We start from the raw sequence: 15911 nt of genomic DNA, 5'->3' as shown, positions 1-15911 counted from the left end.
TGCGTTGGCCACAGATGGGTTCAATCCCTATGGAATGAGCGCTGCCCCGTACACATGTTGGCCCGTGTTTGTTATCCCAATCAATCTCCCCCTGGTGTGTGCTTTCAAAGGCAGAATATATTCGTGTCGTTGATAATTCCCGGACACCCGGGGAACAAAATGGGCGTGTACATAGAGCCTTTGATCGATGAATTGGTACGTGCCTGGGAGGAAGGGGTATGGACGTATGACCGAGCTACGAAGACAAACTTCAGAATGCATGTTTGGTACCAGTACTCCATGCATGACTTACCGGCGTATGGGCTATTCTGTGCCTGGTGTGTTCACGGTAAGTTCCCATGCCCAGTTTGCAAGGAAGCTCTCAGGTTCATTTGGTTGAAAAAGGGTGGCAAATATTCGTCCTTCGATAAACACCGACAATTTCTTCCTGCTGACCATCCATTCCGCCTAGACATCAAGAACTTTACGAAAGGTGTCGTAGTGACAGACCGCCCACCTGCAACGATGACTGGTGCCGAAATTCGTCAACAGATAGATGGGCTCGTGGCCAATACAGAAGGTGGTTTTGTGGGATATGGTGAGCAACATATGTGGACACATAAGTCTGGCTTGACTCGGCTCCCCTATTATGACGACCTGCTCCTTCCACACAACATTGACGTGATGCACACTGAAAAGAATGTTGCCGAGGCACTTTGGGCAACAATTATGGACATTCCTGATAAGTCAAAGGATAATGTGAAGGCAAGAGTGGATCTGGCAGCGTTATGTGATAGACCAAAACTAGAGATGAAGCCGCCAAGTGGCAGAAAGACGTGGAGAAGGCCTAAGGCCGATTTCGTCCTAAGCAAGGCCCAGAGGAATGAAGTACTTCAGTGGATCAAGATGTTGATGTTCCCTGATGGGTATGCAGCTAACCTGAGTAGGGGGTGAACTTATCTACTATGCGAGTCTTAGGGATGAAGAGTCATGACTTCCACATATGGATTGAACGGATTCTTCCTGCGATGGTTCGAGGCTATGTCCCTGAGCATGTCTGGCTAGCGCTTTCAGAGTTGAGCTATTTCTTCCGTCAGCTTTGTGCAAAAGAGTTATCTCGGACCGTGGTTGCAGACTTGGAAAGATTGGCCCCCGTGTTACTGTGTAAGCTTGAGAAGATATTTCCACCTGGCTTCTTCAATCCAATGCAGCATTTGATTCTTCATCTCCCCTATGAGGCACGAATGGGGGGCCCCGTGCAGGGACGTTGGTGCTATCCAATCGAGAGATGTCTAAAGACTATTCAAAAGAAATGTAGAAATTAATGCAAAATCGAGGCTTCCATTGCAGAGGCATACATTCTAGAGGAGGTCTCAAACTTCACAACAACTTATTATGGTGACAAACTGCCGAGCGTGCATAATCCACCCCCTCGTTACAATGATGGCGACAATGAATCGAACCTTAGCATATTTCGAGGCCAACTCGGAAGCGCAAGTGGCTCGACCACCAAGACCCTGACACATGAAGAGTGGCGGCATATCATGCTATACGTATTGACCAACCTTGAAGAGGTGATGCCATACATGGAACAATTTCTTCATGAATTCTGGCGTCGATCAAGGGACCCCACTCCACAGGAATATGACGCTCTTCTTAGAAAGGGTGCGAGAAATGGGTTGCCCGATTTCATTTCCTGGTTCAAACGTAAGGTACGTGCTTAGTTTGTAAAAGAGATATGTCTTTGAACTCAATTTAGCGTCTTTTAACTTGCGAATACTTGCAGGGTCAAAGAGATCCGTCTATGAGTGCCGAGTTGAGACAAGTAGCCAACGGCTTTGCTTATAGGGTCAAAAAATATTCTGGGTATGCCGTCAATGGATACCGTTTTCACACAACACACTACGACAAAAGTCGGCCCAATCGGAAAACAACATGTTCTGGAGTCTTTACGCCGGGCCTTGACAATGTCGATTATTTTGGACGAATCGAAGAAATATATGAGCTCAATTTTTATGGTTCCAAACCTCTTACTCCAGTGATATTCAAATGTCATTGGTTTGACCCTCAAGTGACGAGACAGACACATTCTAATCTTGGGATAGTCGAAATTCGACAAGATTCCACCTTAGCAGGAGACGATGTCTATATCGTGGCCCCACAGGCCACACAAGTGTATTATCTCCCATATGCGTGTCAAACGAAAGAACATCTTAAGGGTTGGGATGTTGTGTATAAGGTATCGCCGCACGGGAGGTTACCTGTTCCTAACGATGAAGATTACAACTTAGACCCGGACACATATGATGGAGAGTTCTTCTAAGAAGATGGGCTATAAGGGCGATTTGAGATAGACGTAACTGAAGCTATCGGAATGGACGTAGATATTGAAATGGTTGTTGATGGGGAGGATGATGAGGTGCAAAATGATAATGACTTAGTAATCCTTGAAGGCAATGACATTAATGACGAGGTTGCGTCTTTCGATGGTGTTGAGATTGAAATGCTTGATAGTGATGATGAGAGTTATGATCCGGCTAACCCCGACACATATGAAGATTATTTTTAATCGATGTAATGCTATATGACTTTTTATTTCGCACCTATTTTTAAATACATCTTTTTATATGTGCTTATTTGTTTACTCTTAATTGCAGGTTGTTGGACAAATATGGTGGGCGGTTGACTGAGTAGGAGGGGGAGGAGGCGTAGGACGGCGGACAAGGCAGAGCAGGCAGCGCAGCAGGACGAGACAGAGCAAGCAACACAGCAGCAGGCGGCGCCTCAGGACGACGACGACCAGCAGCAGGACGATGACGACCAGCAGCAGGACGCCTCAGGTTCAGGCAGCTCTAGTTCGAGGAGCATCTACCTGCGAGGCCCCTCGAGTCTCCCTCAGCGTCCCATACTTCGGGACAGGCGACTGCTGATTCGGCCGGAAGGGGAGAGGTATGTAACTTTATGTTCTTCATTCTTGTTCATATTATGTGTTCAAAATCATAATATAAACTAATACTTTTTATTTATCACTTGGACAGGTCTTGGACGGTTTTGGATTATGCTGGGGGTCATCGTCGCCCCCCAATGGCATCCTCGACCTGCTGTGCAGGGAACACTTGAAAGGGAATTAGGCTTACACCTAGTTCCTAAATAATTTTGGTGGTTGAATTGCCCAACACAAATTAATGGACTAACTAGTTTGCTCTAGTATATAAGTTATACATGCGCCAAAGGGACAAAAGGGACAACCGAAGGCACCTCTGGACTAGGGCACCGGACTGTCCGGTGTACACCGGACAGTGTCCGGTGCACCAGAGGACTCCAACTCAAACTCGCCACCTTCGGGAATTTCCAGGGGCACTCCGCTATAATTCACCGGTCTGTCCGGTGTACACCGGACAGTGTCCGGTGCTCCAAGGAACGGCGCCTCCGGAACTCGCCTGCTTCGGGAAAATGCAACGGCTGCTCCGCTATAATTCACCGGACATGTCCGGTGTACACCGGACTGTCCGGTGTAGCTGCGGGGCAACGGCTACTTCGCGCCAACGGTCGCCTGCAACAGCAATTAATGCGCGCCAGAGCGCGCAGGCGTCAGGCACGCCCATACTGGCGCACCGGACACTCTACAGTACATGTCCGGTGCGCCACCGGACATCCAAGCGGGCCCAGAAGTCAGAACTCCAACGGTCGAATCCCAACGGCTTTGGTGACATGGCTGGCGCACCGGACATGTCCGGTGTACACCGGACTGTCCGATGCACCATACGACAGTCAGCCCCACCAAACGGCTAGTTTGGTGGTTGGGGCTATAAATACCCCCAACCACCCACCATTCATTGCATCCAAGTTTTCCACTTCTCAACCACTTACAAGAGCTAGGCATTCAATTCTAGACACACCAAAGAGATCAAATCCTCTCCAACTCCACACAAGGCTTTAGTGATTAGCGAGAGAGATTTGTCGTGTTCTTTTGAGCTCTTGCGCTTGGATTGCTTCTTTTCTTTCTCACTTGTTCTTGTGATCAAAACTCCATTGTAATCAAGGCAAGAGGCACCAATTGTGTGGTGGCCCTTGCGGGGAAGTTTTGTTCCCGGCTTTGATTTGAGAAGAGAAGCTCACTCGGTCGGAAGGACCATTTGAGAGAGGGAAAGGGTTGAAAGAGACCCGGTCTTTGTGACCACCTCAACGGGGAGTAGGTTTGCAAGAACCGAACCTCGGTAAAACAAATCCACGTGTCACACTTCTCATTTGCTTGCGATTTGTTTTCATCCTCTCTTGCAGACTCAATTATATTACTAACGCTAACCCGGCTTGTAGTTGTGTGTATATTTGTAAATTTTAGTTTCGCCCTATTCACCCCCCTCTAGGCGACTATCAATTGGTATCAGAGCCCGGTGCTTCATTAGAGCCTAACCGCTCGAAGTGATGTCGGGACATCACGCCAAGAAGGAGATGGAGACCGGCGAAAAGCCCACTACAAGCCACGGGAGCACTTCATCGGAAAAGTCCCACACCAAGAGGAAGGAGAAGAAGAAGGACTCCTCCAAAGAGAAGGAGAAGAGATCTTCTTCACACCACAAAGAGAAGAAGGAGAAATCCTCTTCCCACAAGCCGCATCGGAGTGGGGACAAGAAAAAGAGGATGAGGAAGGTGGTCTACTACGAGACCGATTCTTCATCGGCATCCACCTCCGGCTCCGACGCGGCGTCCGTCACTTCTAAGCGCCAAGAGCATAAGAAGTATAGTAAGATTCCCCTACGCTACCCTCGCATTTCTAAACATACACCTTTACTTTCCGTCCCATTAGGCAAACCACCAACATTTGATGGTGAAGATTATGCTAGGTGGAGTGATTTAATGCGATTCCATCTAACCTCACTCCACAAAAGTATATGGGATGTTGTTGAGTTTGGTGCACAGGTACCATCCGTAGGGGATGAAGACTATGATGTGGATGAAGTAGCCCAAATCGAGCACTTCAACTCCCAAGCCACAACCATACTCCTTGCCTCTCTAAGTAGAGAGGAATATAACAAGGTGCAAGGGTTGAAGAGTGCAAAGGAGATTTGGGACTTACTCAAGACCGCACACGAGGGTGATGAACTCACCAAGATCACCAAGCGGGAAACGATCGAGGGGGAGCTCGGTCGCTTCCGTCTTCGCCAAGGGGAGGAGCCTCAAGACATGTACAACCGGCTCAAAACCTTGGTGAACCAAGTGCGCAACCTCGGGAGCAAAAAGTGGGATGACCACGAGGTGGTTAAGGTTATTCTAAGATCTCTTATTTTCCTTAACCCTACTCAAGTTCAATTAATTCGTGGCAACCCAAGATATACACTAATGACTCCCGAGGAAGTAATCGGGAATTTTGTGAGCTTTGAGTATATGATCAAGGGCTCGAAGAAGATCAATGAGTTAGATGATCCCTCCACATCCGCGGCACAACCGGTCGCATTTAAGGCAACGGAGGAGAAGAAGGAGGAGTCTACATCGAGTAGACAACCAATCGACGCCTCAAAGCTCGACAACGAGGAGATGGCGCTTGTCATCAAAAGCTTTCGGCTAATCCTTAAGCAAAGGAGGGGAAAGGATTACAAGCCCCGCTCCAAGAAGGTTTGCTACAAGTGTGGTAAGCCCGGTCACTTTATAGCTAAATGTCCTATTTCTAGTGACAGTGACAGGGGAGATGACAAGAAGGGGAGAAGAAAGGAGAAGAAGAGATACTACAAGAAGAAGGGCGACGATGCCCATGTTTGTCGAGAGTGGGACTCCGACGAAAGCTCTAGCGACTCCTCCGACGACGAGGACGCCGCCAACATCGCCGTCACCAAGGGACTCCTCTTCCCCAACGTCGGCCACAAGTGCCTCATGGCAAAGGACGGCAAAAGGAAGAAGGTTAAATCTAAATCCTCCACTAGATATGAGTCCTCTAGTGATGATAATGCTAGTGATGAGGAAGATAATTTGCGTACCCTTTTTGCCAACCTTAACATGGAACAAAAAGAAAAACTAAATGAGCTAATTAGTGCCATCCATGAGAAGGATGATCTCTTGGACTCCCAAGAGGACTTCCTAATCAAGGAAAATAAAAAGCATGTTAAGGTTAAGAATGCTTATGCTCTAGAGATAGAAAAATGTGAAAAATTAACTAGTGAGCTAAGCACATGCCATGACACTATTGCCAACCTTAGAAATGAAAATGCTAATTTGTTAGCTAAGGTTGATTCTCATGTTTGTAATGTTTCAATTTCCAATTCTAGAGATGATAATGATGATTTACTTGCTAGGATTGAAGAATTGAACATTTCTCTCGCTAGCCTTAGAGATGAAAATGAAAAATTGCTTGCTAAGGCTAAAGATTTTGATGTTTGCAATATTACTATTTCTAACCTTAGAAGTGAAAATGACATATTACATGCTAAGGTTACAGAGTTAAAATCTTGCAAACCCTCTACATCTATTGTTGAGCATGTTTCTATTTGTGCTAGATGTAGAAATGTTGATATTAATGCTATTCATGATCACATGGCTTTAATTAAACAACAAAATGATAATATAGCTAAATTAGATGCTAAAATTGTCGAGCATAACTTAGAGAATGAAAAATTAAAATTTGCTCGTAGTATGCTTTATAATGGGAGACGCCCTGGCATCAAGGATGGCATTGGCTTCCAAAGGGGAGACAATGTCAAACTTAATGCCCCTCCTAAAAGATTGTCTAATTTTGTCAAGGGCAAGGCTCCCATGCCTCAGGATAACGAGGGTTACATTTTATACCCTGCCGGTTATCCCGAGAGCAAAATTAGGAGAATTCATTCTATGAAGTCTCACTCTGGCCCTAATCATGCATTTATGTATAAGGGTGAGACATCTAGCTCTAGGCAACCAACCCGTGCTAAGTTGCCTAAAAGGAGAACTCCTAATGCATCAAATGATCATAACTTTTCATTTAAAACTTTTGATGCATCATATGTTTTGACTAACAAATCCGACAAGGTCGTTGCCAAGTATGTTGGGGGCAAACACAAGAACTCCAAAACTTGTGTTTGGGTACCCAAAGTTCTTGTTTCTAATGCCAAAGGACCCAAAACCGTTTGGGTACCTAAAGTCAAGAACTAAACTTGTTTTGTAGGTTTATGCATCCGGGGGCTCAAGTTGGATAATCGACAGCGGGTGCACAAACCACATGACAGGGGAGAAGAAGATGTTCTCCTCCTATGAGAAAAACCAAGATCCCCAACGAGCTATCACATTCGGGGATGGAAATCAAGGTTTGGTCAAAGGTTTGGGTAAAATTGCTATATCCCCTGACCATTCCATTTCCAATGTTTTTCTTGTAGATTCTCTAGATTACAATTTACTTTATGTTTCGCAATTATGTCAAATGGGCTACAACTGTCTATTTACTGATGTAGGTGTCACTGTCTTTAGAAGAATTGATGATTCAATAGCATTTAAGGGAGTGTTAGAGGGTCAGCTATACTTGGTAGATTTTGATAGAGCTGAACTCGACACTTGCTTAATTGCTAAGACTAACATGGGTTGGCTCTGGCACCGCTGACTAGCCCATGTTGGGATGAAGAATCTTCACAAGCTTCTAAAGGGAGAACACATTTTAGGACTAACCAATGTTCATTTTGAGAAAGACAGGGTTTGTAGCGCATGCCAAGCAGGAAAGCAAGTTGGTGCTCATCATCCACATAAGAACATCATGACGACCGACAGGCCGCTTGAGCTACTCCACATGGATCTATTTGGCCCGATTGCTTACATAAGCATCGGCGTGAGTAAGTATTGTCTTGTAATAGTGGATGATTATTCTCGCTTCACTTGGGTGTTCTTTTTGCAGGAAAAATCTCAAACCCAAGAAACCTTAAATGGATTCTTGAGACGGGCTCAAAATGAGTTCGGCTTAAGGATCAAGAAAATAAGAAGCGACAACGGAACAGAGTTCAAGAACTCACAAATTGAAGGCTTCCTTGAGGAGGAGGGCATCAAGCATGAGTTCTCCTCTCCCTACACCCCTCAACAAAATGGTGTAGTGGAGAGGAAGAATAGAACTCTATTGGACATGGCTAGAACCATGCTTGATGAGTACAAGACTTCGGATCGGTTTTGGGCGGAGGCGGTCAACACCGCATGCTACGCCATCAACCGGTTGTATCTACACCGAATCCTCAAGAAGACATCTTATGAACTCCTAACCGGTAAAAAGCCCAATATTTCATATTTTAGAGTCTTTGGTAGCAAATGTTTTATTCTTGTTAAAAGAGGTAGAAAATCTAAATTTGCTCCTAAGACTGTAGAAGGCTTTTTACTAGGATATGATTCAAACACAAGGGCATATAGAGTCTTTAACAAGTCCTCCGGACAAGTTGAAGTTTCTTGTGACGTTGTGTTTGATGAGACTAACGGCTCTCAAGTAGAGCATGTTGATCTTGATGAGTTAGGTATTGAAGAGGCTTCGTGCATCGCGCTAAGGAACATGTCCATTGGGGATGTGTGTCCTAAGGAATCCAAAGGGCCTCCAAATGTACAAGATCAACCATCCTCCTCCACGCAAGCATCTCCACCAACTCAAAATGAGGGTGAAGCTCAAGTTGATGAAGTAGAAGATCAAGCAAAAGAGCCACCTCAAGATGATGGCAATGATCAAGGGGGAGATACAAATGATCAAGACAAGGAGGATGAAGAGCAAAGGCTGCCACACCCAAGAGTCCACCAAGCAATCCAACGAGATCACCCCGTCGACACCATCCTTGGCGACATTCATAAGGGGGTAACTACTAGATCTCGTGTTGCACATTTTTGTGAGCATTACTCTTTTGTTTCCTCTATTGAGCCACACAGGGTAGAGGAAGCACTCCAAGATTCGGATTGGGTGGTGGCGATGCAAGAGGAGCTCAACAACTTCACTAGGAATGAGGTATGGCATTTAGTTCCACGTCCTAACCAAAATGTTGTAGGAACCAAGTGGGTTTTCCGCAACAAGCAAGATGAGCATGGTGTGGTGACAAGGAACAAAGCTCGACTTGTGGCCAAGGGATACTCCCAAGTCGAAGGTTTGGATTTTGGTGAAACCTATGCACCCGTAGCTAGGCTTGAGTCCATTCGTATATTATTAGCCTATGCTACTTACCATGGCTTTAAGCTTTATCAAATGGACGTGAAAAGTGCCTTCCTCAACGGACCAATCAAGGAAGAGGTCTATGTTGAGCAACCTCCCGGCTTTGAAGATAGTGAGTATCCTCACCATGTCTATAAACTCTCTAAGGCGTTTTATGGGCTCAAGCAAGCCCCAAGAGCATGGTATGAATGCCTTAGAGATTTCCTTATCACTAATGGCTTCAAATTCGGAAAGGCCGATCCTACTTTATTTACTAAAACTCTTGACAATGATTTGTTTGTATGCCAAATTTATGTTGATGATATCATATTTGGGTCTACTAACGAATCTACATGTGAAGAATTTAGTAGGATCATGACACAAAAATTCGAGATGTCAATGATGGAGGAGTTGAAGTATTTTCTAGGATTCCAAGTCAAGCAACTCCAAGAAGGCACCTTCATTAGCCAAACGAAGTATACTCAAGACATTCTAACCAAGTTTGGAATGAAGGATGCTAAACCCATCAAGACACCCATGGGAACCAATGAGCATCTCGACCTCGACACGGGAGGTAAATCCGTCGATCAAAAGGTATACCGGTCGATGATAGGTTCATTACTCTATTTATGTGCATCTCGACCGGACATTATGCTTTCCGTTTGCATGTGTGCAAGATTCCAAGCCGAACCTAAGGAAGCTCACCTTACGGCCGTAAAGCGAATCTTGAGATATTTGGCTTATACTCCTAAGTTTGGGCTTTGGTATCCTAGGGGATACACATTTGATTTGATTGGTTATTCGGATGCCGATTGGGCGGGGTGTAAAATCAATAGGAAGAGCACATCGGGGACTTGCCAGTTCTTGGGAAGATCCTTGGTGTCTTGGGCTTCAAAGAAGCAAAATTCGGTCGCTCTTTCCACCGCCGAAGCCGAGTACATTGCCGCAGGCCATTGTTGCGCGCAATTACTTTGGATGAGGCAAATCCTGCGGGACTACCGTTACAAATTAACCAAAGTCCCTTTGCTATGTGATAATGAGAGTGCAATCAAGATGGCGGATAATCCCGTCGAGCATAGCCGCACTAAACACATAGCCATTCGGTATCACTTTTTAAGGGATCACCAACAAAAGGGAGATATCGAGATTTCTTACATTAATACTAAAGATCAATTAGCCGATATCTTTACCAAGCCACTTGATGAACAAACTTTTAACAAACTTAGGCATGAGCTAAATATTCTTGATTCTAGGAACTTCTTTTGTTGATTTGCACATATAGCTCATTTATATACCTTCGATTATGTCTCTTTCATGTGCTATGACTAATGTGTTTTCAAGTCTATTTCAAACCAAGTCATAGGTGTATTGAAAGGGAATTGGAGTCTTCGGCGAAGACAAAGGCTTCCACTCTGTAACTTATCCTTCGCCGTCACTCCAAGCGACTCTCCAATTTTGGGGGAGAAAGCATGAACACCAAGCAAAAGGACTCCGTCTTTGGTATAATCTTCACTCATTTATTTATGACCAAAGGGGGAGAGAATAATTCCTAGGGCTCTAATGATTCCGTTTTTGGCGATTCATGCCAAAGGGGGAGAGAGTATGAGCCCAAAGCAAAAGGACCGCACCACCACCAATTTCAAAAACTTAGTTTTTTAAAGAATATTTTCAATTGGTATCTTATTGTGTTCAAAAAGGGGGAGAAAGTAGTATTTCAAAAATGATATATCAAAACCCTATTGAACACTAAGAGGAGGATCTCATTTAGGGGGAGTTTTGTTTAGTCAAAGGAAAAGCATTTGAAACAGGGGGAGAAAATTTCAAATCTTGAAAATGCTTTATAAAATCGTATTCATTTACCTTTGACTATTTGCAAAAGAACTTTGAAAAGGATTTACAAAAGAGTTTGCAAAAACAAAACATGTGGTGCAAGCGTGGTCCAAAATGTTAAAAACAAAGGAACAATCCATGCATATCTTGTAAGTATTTATATTGGCTACCTTTGCACTTACATTATGCAAACTAGTTCAATTATGCACTTCTATATTTGCTTTGGTTTGTGTTGGCATCAATCACCAAAAAGGGGGAGATTGAAAGGGAATTAGGCTTACACCTAGTTCCTAAAATAATTTTGGTGGTTGAATTGCCCAACACAAATTAATGGACTAACTAGTTTGCTCTAGTATATAAGTTATACAGGCGCCAAAGGGACAAAAGGGACAACCGAAGGCACCTCTGGACTAGGGCACCGGACTGTCCGGTGTACACCGGACAGTGTCCGGTGCACCAGAGGACTCCAACTCAAACTCGCCACCTTCGGGAATTTCCAGGGGCACTCCGCTATAATTCACCGGACTATCCGGTGTACACCGGACAGTGTCCGGTGCTCCAAGGAACGGCGCCTCCGGAACTCGCCTGCTTCGGGAAAATGCAACGGCTGCTCCGCTATAATTCACTAGACATGTCCGGTGTACACCGGACTGTCCGGTGTAGCTGTGGGGCAACGGCTACTTCGCGCCAACGGTCGCCTGGAACAGCAATTAATGCGCGCCAGAGCGCGCAGGCGTCAGGCACACCCATACTGGCGCACCGGACACTCTACAGTACATGTCCGGTGCGCCACCGGACATCCAGGCGGGCCCAGAAGTCAGAACTCCAACGGTCGAATCCCAACGGCTTTGGTGACATGGCTGGCGCACCGGACTGTCCGATGCACCATACGACAGTCAGCCCCACCAAACGGCTAGTTTGGTGGTTGGGGCTATAAATACCCCCAACCACCCACCATTCATTGCATCCAAGTTTTCCACTTCTCAACCACTTACAAGAGCTAGGCATTCAATTCTAGACACACCAAAGAGATCAAATCCTCTCCAACTCCACACAAGGCTTTAGTGATTAGCGAGAGAGATTTGCAGGGTTCTTTTGAGCTCTTGCGCTTGGATTGCTTCTTTTCTTTCTCACTTGTTCTTGTGATCAAAACTCCATTGTAATCAAGGCAAGAGGCACCAATTGTGTGGTGGCCCTTGCGGGGAAGTTTTGTTCCCGGCTTTGATTTGAGAAGAGAAGCTCACTCGGTCGGAAGGACCGTTTGAGAGAGGGAAAGGGTTGAAAGAGACCCGGTCTTTGTGACCACCTCAACGGGGAGTAGGTTTGCAAGAACCGAACCTCGGTAAAACAAATCCACGTGTCACACTTCTCATTTGCTTGCAATTTGTTTTCTTCCTTCTTTGTGGACTCAATTATATTACTAACGCTAACCCGGCTTGTAGTTGTGTGTATATTTGTAAATTTCAGTTTCACCCTATTCACCCCCCTCTAGGCGACTATCAACACTTCCCTGGACTTGTGGAGTACGCCGGAGTGACGGGCCCAACCTTCACCTTCGACCACTACGCCGTCGCCCCCGATGCAGTAGACCGGGATGACAGGGAATTCAATAACAAGGCGGAGCGGGTGAAGCAAGAGCTGTGGGTAAGTCTTAGTATAATGTAGAATATGTCGCATTCGTTGCAAATTCTTGAAATAATGTATGGATACATCGTTTTTGTATGCAGGATTTCTTCAGATGCGATGATGGATACGAGGCTAGGGCGGATGTGGTGGCCACCACAAGTTGTAAGAAGCTCGTCGTGGACATGCACTATGAGGCCCGCATCTAGGCCATCATCACCTACCACGGCTCCGTCCTTGGGGAGAGGGTGACCAAACCTCAAGCCCGAACCATGTCGTTGACCAGGGAGCAGTACCTGCAGGTAAAGTCATGCATGTTTGGTACCAGTACTCCATGCATGAATTTTATTTTATCTTCTGATATGCACTTTATGTGTTTACTTTGTAGATTATTCCACATTGGTGCGCCGCACATCCTCTGTGCTGGGAGCAGATGGTGGATAGGTGGTGTTTGACTGAGTGGGACGAGGCGCACACCGCTAGCCGGGAACGGCGTTTGATGATGCAAGGCCCCTCCCACCACCAAGGCAGCCGGAGCCTGGGCCAATATGCCGAAGCATGGGTACGCCACCTTTTTTATTTAGATATATAGCACTAAGTTAGATATTATTTCTAACTATCTCGTTGGTTTTCGTTGCAGTCGGCGTCACATGGTGGCAGGCCTTGCTCCACCTTCTCGGCCTATGCTATGGCCCATAAGGGTAAGGCGACGTCCGACGTCACCTACAACCCGGATGACGGGCCCGAGGCCTACACCAACCCCGCCGTCTACAGCCGCCTCCATGACTACACCGCCATGGCGCAGGAGGTCCATGGCCCAGACTATGATCCGAGCACCGAGCCGATCGACCCTGATGTGCTCATGAGGGTCGAAGGAGGCAAGAGACATGGGCGGTACTGGATTGCCGACGGGGCAATCGACTCGTCCTCCACTCCCACTGTCTCAGGTGAGAGCAAGGAGCACGGGCTCGAGTCCAGCCATACGACCTCGGCACGATAGCTCACATCATCGCATACAGCAACTCGAGGTTAGTGCTTCTGTAACTCGTCCTTCCTTGAGTTATATACCTACTCTTTGAGTTACTATAACGTTGGCTTGTAATATTACAGACCCAACTAGAAGAAGAGAGGAGGGAACGTCAAGAGATGGAGGCGATGATAATGGCGGAGCGGGCGGCGGCTGATCAGAGGATGGCGGAGATGTTCCAGTACATGCAGAGCCTTGGCGCCGCACAGGGCATCGCTCCGCCACCTCCATTGTTCCCTCCAGTTGACCCTGCTCTCTTCCACACTCCTGTGAGTATCAAAATTGTAGTTAGATGTTTGTAATGCATCTGGTATAACACATGCAATCTCTTCTCTATGCAGGGCCAATCTGGGGCGGCATCCAACAACCCTCCGGAAGGGTTCAGCCCAACGCAGCCCCGGTCAAACCGCCCACCTCCATGAGTGTTGTGTTTTCATTGTTTTAGACTTCAGAACTTATGTATAATACTTATGTCTGTGTTTGATACTTATGTGAGAGCTTGCGACGTTTGAGACTTATGTTTGTGTTTGATACTTGTGTTGAACACTTATGTTTGTGATGGATATTTATGTTTGTAGTGACGGTTTTATGTTTGTGTTGGCTATTTATGTCTGTGATGATATCTGTGATGTATATATGTGATATATATGTGATATCTTCTGTTTGTGTGGATGGAATACAAAAAACAAATAAAAAGGTATATACTGGTCACTTTGCCGAGTGTAACACTCGGCAAAGAGGCGCTTTGCCGAGTGTCAGGGTCATAACACTCGGCAAAGAGCACAGACCTGGGCACCTGTTTAGGTTCTTTGCCGAGTATTATGTCGCTGGCACTCGGCAAAGAGGTTGGCTTTGCCGAGTGCCACACAGAACACTCGTCAAAGAGCCTGACATGGGGACCCTCCCTGGCGGGCTCTTTGCCGAGTGTCCCAAGTGGCACTCGGCAAAGATGGATTCTTTGCCGAGTGCTGCCGGGCAGACACTCGGCAAAGATAACTCCTTTGTCGAGTGTCACCAGGGACACTCGGCAAAGCCGCCGTCTCCGTCACCCGGCGCCGTAACGGCTGCTTTTCTTTGCTGAGTGCTCTCTGGCACTCGGCAAACCTCTTTGCCGAGTGCCCGAGAAAAAGCACTCGGCAAAGAAGGCTTTGCCGATGCACTGTTTGTCGAGCCTTCTTTGCTGGGTGTCACACTCGGCAAAGCCTTTGCCGAGTGTTTTTGAGGCTTCGCCGAGTGCTTCAGGCACTCGGCAAAGCGATTCATTCCGGTAGTGATAGGTGACTGCATATGTTGCTTTGAGCCCTTACCCTGCTCTTTGCCGAGTGCTCAGAGCTTTACCGAAAATGAAATGTTGAGCATTCGGCAAAGATTTAATTTATCGAGTGTCTATTTTGGCAAACAAGAACACTCGACAAACATTGACTTTGCCGAGAGTCAGACATTCGGCATAAAAACATACTTGGCAAATACATCTTTGCTGAGTGTCCAACTCTCAGTAAAATAATACACTCCACAAAGCGTCGTAAGCAGCCGACGACAGCTGATGACTGTTAACTATGACGAATGCTCAAAGAAAACACTCGGTAAAGTCATGTCTTTTGTCGAGTATCTTCCTTGAGCACTCGGTAAAGTTTATTTGTTTTTTTTCTATCCCTCACCTCCAACTTTTTTGTGTTGTGTTCCTACAGTCTATGGACAAACATATGGAATTTTACCACATTTCTCAAAGTGTTTGTTATATCTATTAGATTTAGTACATTTGATTGAATTTCTTCGGATAATTCAAATTTGAACTGCAAGTCACTCGAATAATGAAAAACAATGGATGCAAAAATAATATTCATGTTGTTGAGCATAAGTTGCGGTCTTATTCAGGAATAGACCATTAATTTCGAACATCATGTTCAAGAAACATGACCATGAACTTGCGGTCCAATTTACAAATGTATAAAACGCAAACAAAGACAGAAAATGATGAAACTTGTCAAGATGTCATGATATTATATGTAAAAGTTGTGATAAAAATTGACAATGTTTCGTAAAAGTTGTCACGTACGATGTGTATAAACCTAGTCGGCCCCGTAAAAGTTTCATGATTTTATCACAGCCTTTACGAAACGGTATAGAAACTGCGCACGGGGACCCGTGGGGGCTTTTTTTGCCGAGTACCTCTGATCTAGTCACTCGGCAAAGGCTTCTGCATCGTCACTCACTATCGTCACGACTCACGACGACTTTAATTGTCAAGTGTCGATCGACACAATAGAAGCACTCGACAAAGAAGTTGGCGATATCAAATTTACCGAGTGATCTTTGCCAAACAAATGCATTTAATTGTTTTGCCCA

Source organism: Zea mays, chromosome 5 (assembly GCF_902167145.1).
Source record: "Zea mays cultivar B73 chromosome 5, Zm-B73-REFERENCE-NAM-5.0, whole genome shotgun sequence".
Classification (NCBI taxonomy): Eukaryota; Viridiplantae; Streptophyta; class Magnoliopsida; order Poales; family Poaceae; genus Zea; species Zea mays.
The sequence above is the reverse complement of the archived record's forward strand: the minus strand, read 5'-3'. Positions refer to the sequence as shown.